Source organism: Nerophis ophidion, linkage group LG17 (genome assembly GCF_033978795.1).
Source record: "Nerophis ophidion isolate RoL-2023_Sa linkage group LG17, RoL_Noph_v1.0, whole genome shotgun sequence".
Lineage (NCBI taxonomy): Eukaryota > Metazoa > Chordata > Actinopteri > Syngnathiformes > Syngnathidae > Nerophis > Nerophis ophidion.
The window spans coordinates 15,230,834-15,247,450 of NC_084627.1; the positions used below are offsets into that span (position 1 = coordinate 15,230,834).

General features: G+C 38.5%; 1 protein-coding gene across 5 annotated transcripts in view; it reads left to right on the plus strand.

Annotated features, from left to right (window-relative positions):
• The first annotated feature begins 12,739 nt into the window (after positions 1-12,739).
• The window catches only part of znf618 (zinc finger protein 618), a 75,291-nt gene continuing 71,413 nt past the window's right edge, over positions 12,740-16,617 (plus strand). For all 5 annotated transcript variants that reach the window (XM_061876402.1, XM_061876400.1, XM_061876404.1 and 2 more), the window contains exon 1: positions 12,740-13,123. The gene's annotated coding sequence lies outside the window, so the exon portion shown is untranslated. The remainder of the gene's footprint in view (positions 13,124-16,617) is intronic.

Consider the following 16,617-nt stretch of genomic DNA (forward strand, 5'->3'; position numbering starts at 1 on the left):
GGTACTTGTACATGATGCAAGTTTACATCACAACTACAGACTATAGTGAGGATAAAGTTGGACAAATCGATGAAGACATACAAATGTCTACAACATGCAAAAAATCATCCCCAAAAACCTACTCAGTGGCGTAGTTGTTAGAGTGTCCGCCCTGAGAACAATAAGTCATGAGTTCAAACCCCGGCAGAGTCATACCAAAGACTATAAAAATAGGACTCATTGCCTCCCTGCTTGGCACTCAGCATCAAGAGTTAGAATTGGGGGTTAAATCCCCAAAATGAGTCTTGAGCACGGCCACCGTAGCTTCTCACCCAGGGTGTGGAACAAGGGGTTGGGTCAAATGCAGAAGGTAGTTTCACCACACTTGGTATGGGTGTGAGACTATCCGTGGGACTTTAACATAAATCACAGTTATCATAACCAAGGTGACTTCATTGTGTGGATGCCCATAAGCATTCATGCTAGTGTTTTGCTGTTATCCTGATTGCCGCAATTATTCTTGACTGGTTTCTCCTCACAGAATTCTCAACCGATTTGCACCCCAAAATATTCAGCTCGTTCGGGACGCATGAGAAACAAAAAATGATTTTCCGAAAAATGCCTGTGTTTTGCGCAAATTACCATTTTACTCCAATTTTTTTTTCCCCATTGAATTTGTGTTGACCCTGCGATGAGGTGGCGACTTATCCACGGTGTACCGCGCCTTCCGCCCGAATGCAGCTGAGATAGGCTCCAGCCCGCGACCCCAAAAGGGACAAGCGGTAGAAAATGGATGGATAAAAGGAGCGGGGGTTTTTTTAACAGAAATGTGGATGTTTTAAATAAACCATTTAAGCATTGGCCCCGTTTTAAAAGTAATGATTTTGTACTATCCATCCATCCATTTTCTACCGTTTGTCCCTTTCGGGGTGTCGGGGGTAGTGTTGGTTAAAATGTAAACAATACCCCTTCCTAGCGAGAAACAATGAAACATTAAATACAGATAGGAATGAATAATTGATCAAATATCTACAGTTGACTGTTAAAAATACCATGAAATTGTGCAAAAATGGAATCAAATCAATAAATGTATTTGACTGATGGAAGGCAGGAAATATACAATCAATTCAACACATCAAGCATTTAGTGATGGTTTAATAACTTATAAACGCATGCTTACCTTAGCTAAAGCTAATTATTACTCAAATCTCATCCACCGTAATAAAAACGATCCTAAATTTTTGTTTAGTACGGTAGCATCGCTAACCCAACAAGGGACTCCTTCCAGTAGCTCCACCCACTCAGCTGATGACTTTATGCAATTCTTTAGTAAGAAAATTGAAGTCATTAGAAAGGAGATTAAAGACAATGCGTCCCAGCTACAACGGGGTTCTATTAACACTGACACGATTGTATATACGGCGGATACTGCCCTCCAAAATAGTTTCTCTCGTTTTGAGGAAATAACATTAGAGGAATTGTTACAACGTATAAATGGAATAAAACAAACAACATGTTTACTTGACCCTCTTCCTGGGAAACTGATCAAGGAGCTCTTTGTATTATTAGGTCCATCAGTGCTAAATATTATAAACTTATCACTTTCCTCGGGCACTGTTCCCCTAGCATTCAAAAAAGCGGTTATTCATCCTCTTCTTAAAAGACCTAACCTCGATCCTGACCTCATGGTAAACTACCGACCGGTGTCTCACCTTCCCTTTATTTCAAAAATCCTCGAAAAAATTGTTGCGGAGCAGTTAAATGAACACTTAGCGTCTAACAATCTATGTGAAACCTTTCAATCCGGTTTCAGGGCAAATCACTCGACGGAGACAGCCCTCGCAAAAATGACTAATGATCTATTGCTAACGATGGATTCTGATGCGTCATCTATGTTGCTGCTCCTCGATCTTAGCGCTGCTTTCGATACCGTCGATCATAATATTTTATTAGAACGTATCAAAACACGAATTGGTATGTCAGACTTAGCCCTGTCTTGGTTTAACTCTTATCTTACTGATAGGATGCAGTGTGTCTCCCATAACAATGTGACCTCGGACTACGTTAAGGTAACGTGTGGAGTTCCCCAGGGTTCGGTCCTTGGCCCTGCACTCTTCAGCATCTACATGCTGCCGCTAGGTGACATCATACGCAAATACGGTGTTAGCTTTCACTGTTATGCTGATGACACCCAACTTTACATGCCCCTAAAGCTGACCAACACGCCGGATTGTAGTCAGCTGGAGGCGTGTCTTAATGAAATTAAACAATGGATGTCCGCTAACTTTTTGCAACTCAACGCCAAAAAAACGGAAATGCTGATTATCGGTCCTGCTAGACACCGAACTCTATTTAATAATACAACTCTAACATTTGACAATCAAACAATTAAACAAGGCGACACGGTAAAGAATCTGGGTATTATCTTCGACCCAACTCTCTCCTTTGAGGCACACATTAAAAGCGTTACTAAAACGGCCTTCTTTCATCTCCGTAATATCGCTAAAATTCGCTCCATTCTGTCCACTAAAGACGCTGAGATCATTATCCATGCGTTTGTTACGTCTCGCCTCGACTACTGTAACGTATTATTTTCGGGTCTCCCCATGTCTAGCATTAAAAGATTACAGTTGGTACAAAATGCGGCTGCTCGACTTTTGACAAGAACAAGAAAGTTTGATCACATTACGCCTGTACTGGCTCACCTGCACTGGCTTCCTGTGCACTTAAGATGTGACTTTAAGGTTTTACTACTTACGTATAAAATACTACACGGTCTAGCTCCATCCTATCTTGCCGATTGTATTGTACCGTATGTCCCGGCAAGAAATCTGCGTTCAAAGGACTCCGGCTTGTTAGTGATTCCCAAAGCCCAAAAAAAGTCTGCGGGCTATAGAGCGTTTTCCGTTCGGGCTCCAGTACTCTGGAATGCCCTCCCGGTAACAGTTCGAGATGCCACCTCAGTAGAAGCATTTAAGTCTCACCTTAAAACTCATTTGTATACTGTAGCCTTTAAATAGACTCCCTTTTTAGACCAGTTGATCTGCTGTTTCTTTTCTTTTTCTTCTATGTCCCACTCTCCCCTGTGGAGGGGGTCCGGTCCGATCCGGTGGCCATGTACTGCTTGCCTGTGTATCGGCTGGGGACATCTCTGCGCTGCTGATCCGCCTCGACATCTCTGCGCTGCTGATTCGCCTCCGCTTGGGATGGTTTCCTGCTGGCTCCGCTGTGAACGGGACTCTCGCTGCTGAGTTGGACCCGCTTTGGACTGGACTGTCGCGACTGTGTTGGATCCATTGTGGATTGAACTTTCACAGTATCATGTTAGACCCGCTCGACATCCATTGCTTTCCTCCTCTCTAAGGTTTTCATAATCATTATTGTCACAGACGTCCCACTGGATCATTATTGTCACCGATGTCCCGCTGGGTGTGAGTTTTCCTTGCCCTTATGTGGGCCTACCGAGGATGTCGTGGTGGTTTGTGCAGCCCTTTGAGACACTAGTGATTTAGGGCTATATAAGTAAACATTGATTGATTGATTGATTGAATAAAAAAAATCTCGTAAAGAAACCAAAGAAAAATAGTGGGATGAGAAGAGGTGCGTTTGAAAAACTCTATAAAACATGGCAGCAAAGAATTGCAGCAGAAAGTCAAAGCTGTGACAGTTAATATAAAAAATGAAAATATCCAAATGGCAAAATGCCCTTTGAAGATGAATATAACGCAGAAAGTTGGATGCAGTAGATCCCCGATCTGTATGATGATCAAAGAGGATTATTTAAATATGCAGTCAAGTGAATGAAAAATGGATTGACATGACTATACAACAAAAATGCTGAAAGCTTTAAGCATTCCTCATATCCTAAATCTTATTAACTTAATATTGAATAAAGGTTACATACACCCAGTGGTATGCCGTCAGGGCCAGCAAGGCCTTCTCTGCTGGCCTAACATAACCAGAAATCATGAGCATAATTAAATATGCAATATTTTTAAATTTAATTTCCCTTAATATCTAAAAGTATTAAAATTATCTTCATGTCATATTATGCTCGTTCCAGTGCTGCTGTTTTTAGTTTTAGTTTGAATCCAGTCAGAATTCAGCTTGCTTTTGTTGCCATGCTGTACCAAATCTGCCAGAGGGGATACCTTTCAATCTTAGAAAGATTGTGACTTAAATTGTAATCCTGGCTTTGTAGATACACTGAGACGAAGTTTAAGCTCATTGTGCTTTCGAAGCTGAACCAGTTTCCTCAGAACTTTCAACAAACTTGAAGTGTTTTGGATTATTTGTGATTTATATGTTTTCAGAATGTGCTTGTTCTATTTTTGACCAAAGTAAAACAAAGTAAACAAACTGGAGTTGTCTTTATTTGTAAGTTATCCTGCCATGATTTTACCACTACGGCCCATTTGGGAATACATTTTCCTTCACACGGTGTCATGTTTACTGGATGGAGTTGACTTCACAGACACAAGGGGGCAGTAAGGATCTATGATTTATTATATATACAGACAATGTCTATATAATAATCAAACAATGCTAACAAATACACTATAGAATGATGTGTGTGACAGAAACCAAGAGTGTGAGTGTGAGGCTATGTGTGTGGTTAGCTATAGCGTGTGTTACCAAGTGTTGTCTTGAGCGAGAGGAGGGAAAAAGCAGGAAGGGAGACCGTGGTCAAGCGAGAGGTCGATATCCAAGTGAGGCAGTCCAGAATCCACAGAGGAACGACAGGGGTTCACAACAGGTGAACTCTGGAAAGCACTGCGAGAGGACAACACGAACATCAGACACAGAGGGAAACGCAGAGAGAAAGAGAGAGAGCTAAAGCTAGTGTTGGCGTAGGGTACACAAAAGAGATGTAAGTTTCCGCGAGGATCCAAGGGTCCACTGGTCCTCATACCGCTCGCCCTCATCAGTCCCAGGTCTGCATATTGCTGATCCCCCACGAGACGCGGCCAGTGCGAGCAGGGGCGTGTCTTGGTGCGCTGCCAGCGGAGGTGCAGGCAGACCCAGCTCCCGGGGAAAAGCAGGTTCGAGCCTACGCCGTGACACGCGGTCCCTGAGTTAAAATGTCTTTGACGCTCCTGCCCTACATTATAATGAAAATATAAACTTTTTGAAATTTATCATCACTTTCCCATCTTGTACAGGGGTTAATTTTGGCGGTGGTTGAGTGAATTCACTAGAACAAATGTGTCAAACTCAAGGTCCGGGGACCAGATCTTGTCGCCACATCAATTTATGTGGCCAACGAAAGCCTGGAAATAGTGTGCATCAATAAAGTACTTAATCTTTCTTACTAAACGTATTAGTTATTTCAGTTTTGACAGAAAAATTGCATGTGCTGCATACATGTCTTTCACGCTTCAGAATTTGTAAAAAAACAAAAAAACATTACGGTAACACGGCAATGTCCAGCAACTCCAGTTTTGTTGGACCAAAGCATATTTTTGAAAAAGAAAAGAAAAGTCAGAATTTTTAAAAAAAGAGCAAAAACTGAGAAAAAGCTAACCATTTGATACTAACAACTCAGGGGCTTCCAAACTTGTGTTTTATATTAATCACATGTGAATAATGCTGTATAATAGATTGTATTTATATTATCCACATGTGAATATATCTGTATAATTGACTGTATTTTAATTATTCACATGTGAATAATATAAATACATGTGAATAATACCTGCATAATGCGTGTAAATAATGCTGTATAATAGACTGTATTTTATATTATTCACATCTGAATATTGCTGTATAATTGACTGTATTTAAATTATTTACATGTGAATAATATAAATACATGTGAATAATACTGTATAATACATGTGAATAATACTGTTTAATACACTGTATTTATATTATTCACATGTGAATGATGTTGTATAATAGCATATATATTATATTATTCAAATGTTAAAAAAAATACCTTAGTATTTATTGTTTATTGTGAGCGAACTGTGGTGCTGAATTTCCCCCAAGGCTGAATAAAGTACTTTCTGTTCTATTCCATTCTAGTTTCACCAAAGGTTGCATACTGAAAAGTCAAATTATGTGGGGGCTATTTTGAATTATTATTTCTTTGTAAAATCCAAATAAAAACTGACCTAAAAAGACAAAAGTTAGTGTTAGCTTTATAAAAGTATTATTATTACTTATTAGAATCCCAATTTCATCTTTTTCTCATTAGCTTCATTCTTTTTACACATTTTTTTTAACATTTTTGCTGTTAGCTTTCTAACATGTAGTATTATTATTTATTAGACTCCAAATTTCAACTTTTTTTCATTTCCTTCATTCTTTTTACACATTTATATTTTTTTGTTTTTTATGGTTGTTTTTTTTTACCACTGTAATAATTAATAATAGTACACTTTGTCACCTATATAACACAATGCTAACACTAAGTTTTGTCTTTACATATGTAACATATTAATAGTTGTTGTTTTTTTCCCCCCCAAAAAATATATCAAAATAGTCCCTGCATACTTTGACTTTTTGGTAAAAGGCCCTGAGTAAAAAAGTTGTATGAACAAATATTACCGACATTTTTTATTAGAAAAAAAATACTTATTATCCTGACTTATAATTTTAAAACCAAGTACATTATCCACCAATTAGTACGTTTAAAAAAACCCAAATTTTCAAATGCATAGGGAATTGTGTACTACTGTAATATCATGAGGAGATTATACATCAAAACTCATAAATATTTAACAGTAACAAGAGCAGCCAACAATGTGATGTGGCCCTCAATGAAAACGAGTTTGACCAGGTAAGATCTTTAGAAACGGTCCAATTTCTTACATGCAAAACAAAACAAATAAGAAATAAACAAAGCCATTTGTTAGTTCTGAAAATTTTAAGAGATTTCTTTGACCATAACGTGCAGGTCCTAAAATGTCAGAATGGGTCTTTTCAAAATGAAAATGTTGGCCAACTAAAACGTTACCTTCGAAAAGCGTGCAATTTATATAGAACGCTGCCATAGTCCGTGCTTGGTATCGCAAACCACTAATATTCAGTCAATCGTTTTTAAATGTGACGTAAAACTGAACATGCTGCGAAAACAAAACACCTGGTGAGATCCTTAGAAATGGTCCAAATTCTTACATGCAAAACAAAACATAATTTTACAGCATGAGTTCTGCATTGTTTTTTTTTTTTTGTTTGGTAAATGATTTACAACGTTCTAAGGGACACGTTCAGGCTGTATTTCAACCAGGAATATTTTGAATAGGTCAACGCTCTCAAAAATAAGATTTAGTTAATTGTTGAAGATTATAAATACCTCTGAGTACACGTTGACAACAAGCTGAATGGGTTAAAACACGCTGAGGCTCTCTACAAGAAGGGACAGAGCCGCCTTTACTTCCTCAGGAGGCTAGGATCCTTCAACGTCTGTACAAAGATGTTGAAGATGTTCTACGAGTCGGTGGTGGCGGGCGCCTTTTTGTACGCCGTGGCTTGCTGGGGCAGCGGGCTGAGAGCGAGGGACACATACAGACTGGACAAGTTGGTAGAGAAGGCCAGTAATGTGGTGGGAGTGGAGCTAGACTCTCTGGCGGTGGTGTCAGAGAGGAGAAGTCTAACAAAACTCCTCGCCATTATGGACAACAACTCCCACTCACTACACTCGGACCTTGCGGAGAGAATGAGCACGTTCAGTGGAAGGCTCAGACTCCCAAAATGTAACACTAAACGACACAGGAGGTCCTTCATACCGATAGCCATCAGACTGTATAATGCATATGTTCCTTGACTGCAATTAAATGTAGAATATATGTATATTATACAAATATTATATATTACATATATACCGTATTTCCTTGAATTGCCGCAGGGCATATAGTATGCGCCTGCCTTTAATTACCGCCTGGTCAAACTCGTGACGTCACGAGTGACACTTCTGTGACACACCTGTCATCTTTTTCAAAATGGAGGAGGCTGATTTCAATACCGGTAATTTGAAATCGCATATAGGGAAGAAGATTAAGAGCTATTCAGTAGGATTTAAGGTCTAAGCTTACATCACACTCAAATTTTTACTGCATACCTTTGGTAAGTGCCGGAGTGAGAGGAGGTTTTGAAATAATTAGCGCATGCTTACTTTTACCGCATGCCTTTGGTAAGTGCAGGAGTGAGAAGAGGTTTTAAATTAATTATCGCAGGGACATACGGTAATATATGTTATATATTATTTATTATTATTATTATTTATTGTGAGCGAACTGTGGTGCTGAATTCCTCCCAGGGATCAATAAAGTAATTTCTATTCTATTCTATTCTAAAAATAAGAATAAAAAAAGCCATTTGTCAGATCTCAGAATTTTTATATGTTTCTTTGACCGTAACGCGTAGGCCCCAAAATGTCAGAATTGGGCTTTTTAAAATGTTAATGTTGGCCAACTACAACAAGCGTGCAAAGTACATAGAACGCCACCGTAGTTCGCGCTTGGTATCGCAAACCGTTAATATTCAGTCAATCGTTTTTAAGTGTGACGTCAAATTGAATATGCCGCGAAAACAAAACACCTGGTGAGATCCTTAAAAGGCCAACTGAAATGAGATTTTCTTATTTAAACAGGGATAGCAGGTCCATTCTATGTGTCATACTTGATAATTTCGCGATATTGCCATATTTTTGCTGAAAGGATTTAGTAGAGAACATCGACGATAAAGTTCACAACTTTTGGTCGCTAATAAAAAAGCCTTGCCTGTACCGGAAATAGCAGACGATGTGCGCGTGACATCACGGGTTGTAGAGCTCCTCACATCCTCACGTTGTTTATAATCATAGCCACCAGCAGCAAGAGCGATTCGGACCGAGAAAGCGACGATTTCCCCATTAATTTGAGCGAGGTTGAAAGATTTGTGGATGAGGAAAGTTAGAGTGAAGCACTAGAAAAAAAAAGAAAGAAAAAAAAGGCGACCCCAGATGTTTTAAGACACATTTACTAGGACAATTCTGGAAAATCCCTTATCTGGTTATTGTGTTTATAGTGTTTTAGTGAGATTATAAAGTCATACCTGAAAGTCAGAGGGCTGCGGTGACCGCCAGTGTCTCTGGTAGAGAAACATGTTTGCTTGACCGCTCTGTTCCATATTAAAGCTTCACAACAAACAAAGAAACACCGGCTGTGTTTTGGTTGCCAAAGGCAGCTGCAATCCTCCGCTTTCCACCAACAGCATTCGTCTTTATAGTCTCCATTATTAATTGAACAAATTGCAAAAGATTCAGCAACACAGATTTCCAAAATACTGTGTAATTATGCGATTAAAGCAGACGACTTTTAGCCGTGAGTGGTGCTGGGCTAATATGTCCGTTCCAACCAATAACGTCACACGCACACGTCAACATAAGCGTCATCATTCCGCGACGTTTTCAACGGGAAACTCCGCGGGAAATTTAAAATTCTAATTTAGTAAACTAAACCAGCCGTATTGGCATGTGTTACAATGTTAATAATTCATCATTGATGTATAAGCTATCAGACTGCGTGGTCGGTAGTAGTGGGTTTCAGTAGGCCTTTAGAAATGGTCCAAATTCCTACATGCAAAACAAAACGGCATTTTACAGCATGAGTTCTGCATTGTTTGTTTTTTGTAGTGGAGTAAATGATTTACAACCTTCTAAGGCAGTGTTTTTCAACCTTTTTTGACCCAAGGGACATTTTTGTGTTGAAAAAATCCAGAGGCACACCACCAGCAGAAATCATTAGAAAATGAAACTCGGTTGACAATAAAAAGTAATCGTCGCAATTCTTGGATATGACTTTAAACCATAACCAAACATGCATCACTATAGCTCTTGTCTCAAAGTAGCTGTACTGTCACCACCTCTCACATCGCGCCGTGACTTATTTTGATTTTTTTTTTTGCTGATTTCCTGTGTGTAGTGTTTTAGTTTCAAATACCGCATTTCCTTGAATTGCCGCAGGGCATATAGTATGCGCCTGCCTTGAATTACTGCCGGGTCAAACTCACTTCCCAAAATAATTAGCGCATGCTTAGTATTACTGCCTGGTCAAACTCGTGACACTTCCCCTGTCATCATTTTCAAAATGGAGGAGGCTGATTTCAATACCGGTAATTTGAAATCGCATAAAGGGAAGAAGATTAAGAGCTATTCAGTAGGATTTAAGGTCCAAGCTTACATCACACTCAAATTTTCAATGCATACCTTTGGTAAGTGCCGGAGTGAGAGGAGGTTTTAAAATAATTAGCGCATGCTTACTTTTACCGCATGCCTTTGGTAAGCGCAGGAGTGAGAAGAGGTTTTAAATTAATTATCGCAGGGAAATACGGTAATATATGTTATATATTATTTATTATTATTATTGTTTATTGTGAGCGAACTGTGGTGCTGAATTCCTCCCAGGGATCAATAAAGTAATTTCTATTCTTTTCTATTCTAAAAATAAGAATAAACTAAGCCATTAGTCAGATCTCAGAATTTTAATATGTTTCTTTGACCATAACGCGCAGGCCCCAAAATGTCAGAATTGGGCTTTTTAAAATTAAAATCTTGGCCAATTACAACATTACCTTCGAAAAGCGTGTAAAGTACATAGAATGCTGCGATAGTTCGCACTCGGTATCGAAAACCTTTAATTTTCAGTCAATCGTTTTTAAATGTGACGTCTAATTGAACATGCCTCGAAAAAAAAACACCCGGTGAGATCCTTAGAAATGGTCCAAATTCTTACATGCAAAACAAAACGGCATTTTACAGCATGAGTTCTGCATTGTTTTTTTGTGTGTGGTGTAAATGATTTACAATTGCCGCAGGGCATATAGTATGCGCCTGCCTTGAATTACTGCCGGGTCACACTCACTTCCCAAAATAATTAGCGCATGCTTAGTATTACCGCCTGGTCAAACTCGTGACACTTCCCCTGTCATCATTTTCAAAATGGAAGAGGCTGATTTCAATACTGGTAATTTAAAGTCGCATAAAGGGAAGAAGATTAAGAGCTATTCAGTAGGATTTAAGGTCCAAGCTTACATCACACTCAAATTTTTACTGCATACCTTTGGTAAGTGCCGGAGTGAGAGGAGGTTTTAAAATAATTAGCGTATGCTTACTTTTACCGCATGCCTTTGGTAAGCGCAGGAGTGAGAAGAGGTTTTAAATTAATTATCGCAGGGAAATACGGTAATATATGTTACATATTATTTATTATTGTTATTGTTTATTGTGAGCGAACTGTGGTGCTGAATTTCCCCCAGGGATCAATAAAGTACTTTCTATTCCATTTTATTCTAAAAATAAGAATAAAAAAAGCCATTTGTCAGAGCTCAGAATTTTAATATGTTTCTTTGCCCATAAGGCGGAGGCCCCAAAATGTCAGAATTGGGCTTTTTCAAATTAAAATGTTGGCCAATGTTCGCACTCGGTATCGCAAACCGTTAATTTTCAGTCACTCGTTTTTAAATGTGACGTCTAATTGAACATGCCTCGAAAACAAAACACCCGGTGAGATCCTTAGGAATGGTCCAAATTCTTACATGCAAAACAAAACGGCATTTTATAGCATGAGTTCTGCATTGCTGTTTTTTTTTTTGTGGTGTTAATGATTTACAACGTTCCAAGGCAGTGTTTTTCAACCTTTTTTGACCCAAGGGACATTTTTGTGTTGAAAAAATCTAGAGGCACACCACCAACAGAAATCATTAGAAAACGAAACTTAGTTGACAATAAAAAGTAGTCGTCGCAATTGTTGGATATGACTTTAAACCATAACCAAGCATGTATCACTATAGTTCTTGTCTCAAAGTAGGTGTACTGTCACCACCTGTCACATCGCGCCGTGACTTATTTTGATTTTTTTTTTGCTGTTTTCCTGTGTGTAGTGTTTTAGTTTCAAATACCGTATTTCCTTGAATTGCCGCAGGGCATATAGTATGCGCCTGCCTTGAATTACTGCCGGGTCAAACTCGCTTCCCAAAATAATTAGCGCATGCTTAGTATTACCGCCTGGTAAAAACTCGTGACACTCCCCCTGTCATCATTTTCAAAATGGAGGAGGCTGATTTAAATACCGGTAATTTGAAATCGCATAAAGGGAAGAAGATTAAGAGCTATTTAGTAGGATTTAAGGTCCAGGCTTACACCACACTCAAATTTTTACTGCATACCTTTGGTAAGTGCCGGAGTGAGAGGAGGTTTTAAAATAATTAGCGCATGCTTACTTTTACCGCATGCCTTTGGTAAGCGCAGGAGTGAGAAGAGGTTTTAAATTAATTATTGCAGGGAAATACGGTAATATATGTTATATATTATTTATTATTATTATTGTTTATTGTGAGCGAACTGTGGTGCTGAATTTCCCCCAGGGATCAATAAAGTACTTTCTATTCTATGTTTTTCTAAAAATAAGAATAAACTAAGCCATTTGTCAGATCTCAGAATTTTAATGTTTCTTTGACCATAACGCGGAGGCCCCAAAATGTCAGAATTGGGCTTTTTAAAATTAAAATGTTGGCCAACTACAACGTTACCTTCGAAAAGCGTGCTTAGTACACAGAACGCCACCATAGTTCACGCTCAGCATCGCAAACCGTTAATTTTCAGTCACTCGTTTTTAAATGTGACGTCTAATTGAACATGCCGCAAAAACAAAACACCCGGTACTTCAAAATGTGACAAGAAAATCTTTGCCGTGTAAGTTTGTAGTCGGCCAACCTATTCTCAACCCCCCCCCCCCCCCCCCCGCCTCACTCCTCTTCTTCCCAGAGTTTTTTTTTTTCCCACCATTTTTTTCCTTTTTTAATGTCGGCTATTGCAGGCCGGCGCTGCAAATTTGGAATCTGCCCTTGTGCATGGCGGACGAAAAAAAAAAAAAAATCCACACAGATTGCAGCGACACAGCCTCATTTTTTTTATGCGTGGCCCGATCGGACTTCTCTATTTGACGCTATTTGATAAGAAATGTAATGTAAGGTAGAAGAAGCGTCGGAGGGGGAAAAAAAAAAACACTGGAGGGAAATTTCTCACATTTTGGAATTTCCTCATAACTAATTCACTTTTTTTTTTCCCTCCGGGGAGGAAGCCGTTGTTGCAGTCACCTCTGGCCGGGGAAGGCAGGATTTTCCTCGGACTGTTTTCGCATGAGCCACATCGCTTTCGGAGGTATGTCAAATCGCAAATCATTCTTTTTTTGACTGTAGAAAAATAAGAAAATAAACGCTAAGTTGTGTCTTTTCCCTCCTGCTCCACTTGCTAAATGAGCGCAGCGGCAGTCGGTGTCTGCCTTGCTAACCAAGTGCAGCCATCATGCGCGAACACGTTTAGCTTCCCCTTCATGTTGGAAATTTATTTAGGATTAAAAAACATTTTTTTTTGTGTGGATTAGTCGGGTGAACGCAACACTTGTAAAGCTAGCAAACCGAGCTACGGTGACGGCGAGGAGGAAGGCAATCTAAACACAAAAACCTCTTGCAGCCATGTTTTTTGGGGCAATTTTCTTTCAAATTTGTGCAGAGTTGCCCCCCTCCTACTTCAGTAGTCAGGCTACAATAAGGTCGTTTTTCCGTGTTTTTGACCGACTAACAAGGTTCTGAGGTGGATATAAACACCACCTAAGTGCCCTTATATCTTTACAATACATGTTCAGTGTTACTTTTAGGAAAGCTATATGGTTTTTAAGTCTGTGTCCCAACAGCGCCCCCCATGGGCAGACACGAGAAATTAGAATTGAGTAAATATCAACGTTACTCATACCGTTAAATCCATATATTTAAAAAAATTATGAATTTGAGGGTGGATTGAAACACTGCTAAAGTGCTCTGATGCCTAAAACATGCATGTTGACTTGTTTTATTTCAGAATTTTTTGCATTTATGATAAGTCCAAATATTACTAAAGACACTCCTGAACAACAACTGGAATAAAATAACACCAGTGGATTGCAAAAATCATTGAAATGCAAAAAGGAAGGAACAATATTTTTTTTTAAGTGTGTTGAAACTTCAAAGTTTAAGACCATAACCTTAAATCTGCAAAAATCTAATCTATTTTTGTTAATTATTCCCACTGTAATGAGTACTCCTGATGGCAGAGGTAAACAAGCTTTCTGTCTTTGCAAGTGATACAATTATTGACAATTTATACAATAAAAACAAATCCAAAAATATTTTAAGGACTAGAAGTCAATTGGTGCACAAACTACGGTTAAGTAAAATGTGAAAATTGCTTAAGAAGCAGGAGTTCTCTGCATCGGTGCAACACATTATAGGTCATGACCGTAATGTCAAATGAAAGCCAGTTCTAAGTGTTTATACACAATCCAAACAAAAAAAACTCTTGCAGCCATGTTTTTTGGGGCAATTTTCTTTCAAATTTGTGCAGAGTTGCCCCCCTCCTACTTCAGTAGTCAGGCTACAATAGGGTAGTTTTTCCGTATTTTTGACCGACTAACAAGCTTCTGAGGTGGATATAAACCCCACCTAAGTGCCCTTATATATATGTTCAGCGTTACTTTTAGGAAAGCTATAGGGTTTTTAAGTCTGTGTCCCAACAGCGCCCCCCATGGGCAGATGCGAGAAATTAGAATATAGTAAATATCAACGTTACTCATACAGTTAAATGCATATATTTTAAAAAAACATATTTAGCTTCCCCTTCATGTTGGAAATTTATTTAGGATTTAAAAAAAAAATGTTTTGTGTGGATTAGTCGGGGGAACGCAACACTCTTAAAGCTAGCAAACCGAGCTACGGTGACGGCGAGGAGGAAGGCAATCTAAACACAAAAACCTCTTGCAGCCATGTTTTTTGGGGCAATTTTCTTTCAAATTTGTGCAGAGTTGCACCCCTCCTATTTCAGTAGTCAGGCTAAAATAAGGTCGTTTTTCCGTGTTTTTGACCGACTAACAAGCTTCTGAGGTGGATATAAACACCACCTAAGTGCCCTTATATCTTTATAATACATGTTCAGTGTTACTTTTAGGAAAGCTATATGGTTTTTAAGTCTGTGTCCCAACAGCGCCCCCCATGGGCAGACACGAGATATTAGAATTTAGTAAATATCAACCTTACTCATACCGTTAAATCCATATATTTAAAAAAATTATGAATTTGAGGGTGGATTTAAACACTGCTTAAGTGCTCTGATGCCTAAAACATGCATGTTGACTTGTTATATTTCAGAATTTTTTGCATTTATGATAAGTCCAAATATTACTAAAGACACTCCTGAACAACAACTGGAATAAAATAACACCAGTGGATTGCAAAAATCATTGAAATGCAAAAAGGAAGGAACAATATTTTTTTTTAAGTGTGTTGAAACTTCAAAGTTTAAGACCATAACCTTAAATCTGCAAAAATCTAATCTATTTTTGTTAATTATTCCCACTGTAATGAGTACTCCTGATGGCAGAGGTAAACAAGCTTTCTGTCTTTGCAAGTGATACAATTATTGACAATTTATTCAATAAAAACAAATCTAAAAATATTTTAAGGACTAGAAGTCAATTGGTGCACAAACTACGGTTAAGTAAAATGTGAAAATTGCTTAAGAAGCAGGAGTTCTCTGCATCGGTGCAACACATTATAGGTCATGACCGTAATGTCAAATGAAGGCCAGTTCTAAGTGTTTATACACAATCCAAACAAAAAAAACTGTTGCAGCCATGTTTTTTGGGGCAATTTTCTTTCAAATTTGTGCAGAGTTGCCCCCCTCCTACTTCAGTAGTCAGGCTACAATAGGGTAGTTTTTCCGTATTTTTGACCGACTAACAAGCTTCTGAGGTGGATATAAACCCCACCTAAGTGCCCTTATATATATGTTCAGCGTTACTTTTAGGAAAGCTATAGGGTTTTTAAGTCTGTGTCCCAACAGCGCCCCCCATGGGCAGATGCGAGAAATTAGAATATAGTAAATATCAACGTTACTCATACCGTTAAATGCATATATTTTTAAAAAACACATTTAGCTTCCCCTTCATGTTGGAAATTTATTTAGGATTTTAAAAAAAAATGTTTTGTGTGGATTAGTCGGGGGAACGCAACACTCTTAAAGCTAGCAAACCGAGCTACGGTGACGGCGAGGAGGAAGGCAATCTAAACACAAAAACCTCTTGCAGCCATGTTTTTTGGGGCAATTTTCTTTCAAATTTGTGCAGAGTTGCACCCCTCCTATTTCAGTAGTCAGGCTAAAATAAGGTCGTTTTTCCGTGTTTTTGACCGACTAACAAGCTTCTGAGGTGGATATAAACACCACCTAAGTGCCCTTATATCTTTATAATACATGTTCAGTGTTACTTTTAGGAAAGCTATAGGGTTTTTAAGTCTGTGTCCCAACAGCGCCCCCCATGGGCAGACACGAGAAATTAGAATTTAGTAAATATCAACGCTACTCATACCGTTAAATGTATATATTTAAGAAAATTATGAATTCGAGGGTGGATTTAAACACTGCTAAAGTGCACTGATGCCCAAAACATGCATGTTGACTTGTTTTATTTCAGAATTTTTTGCATTTATGATAAGTCCAATCCAAATATTACTAAATACACTCCTGAACAACAACTGGAATAAAATAACACCTGTGGATTGCAAAAATCATTGAAATGCAAAAACAAAGGAACAATATTTTTCTTAAAGTGTGTTGAAACTTAAAAG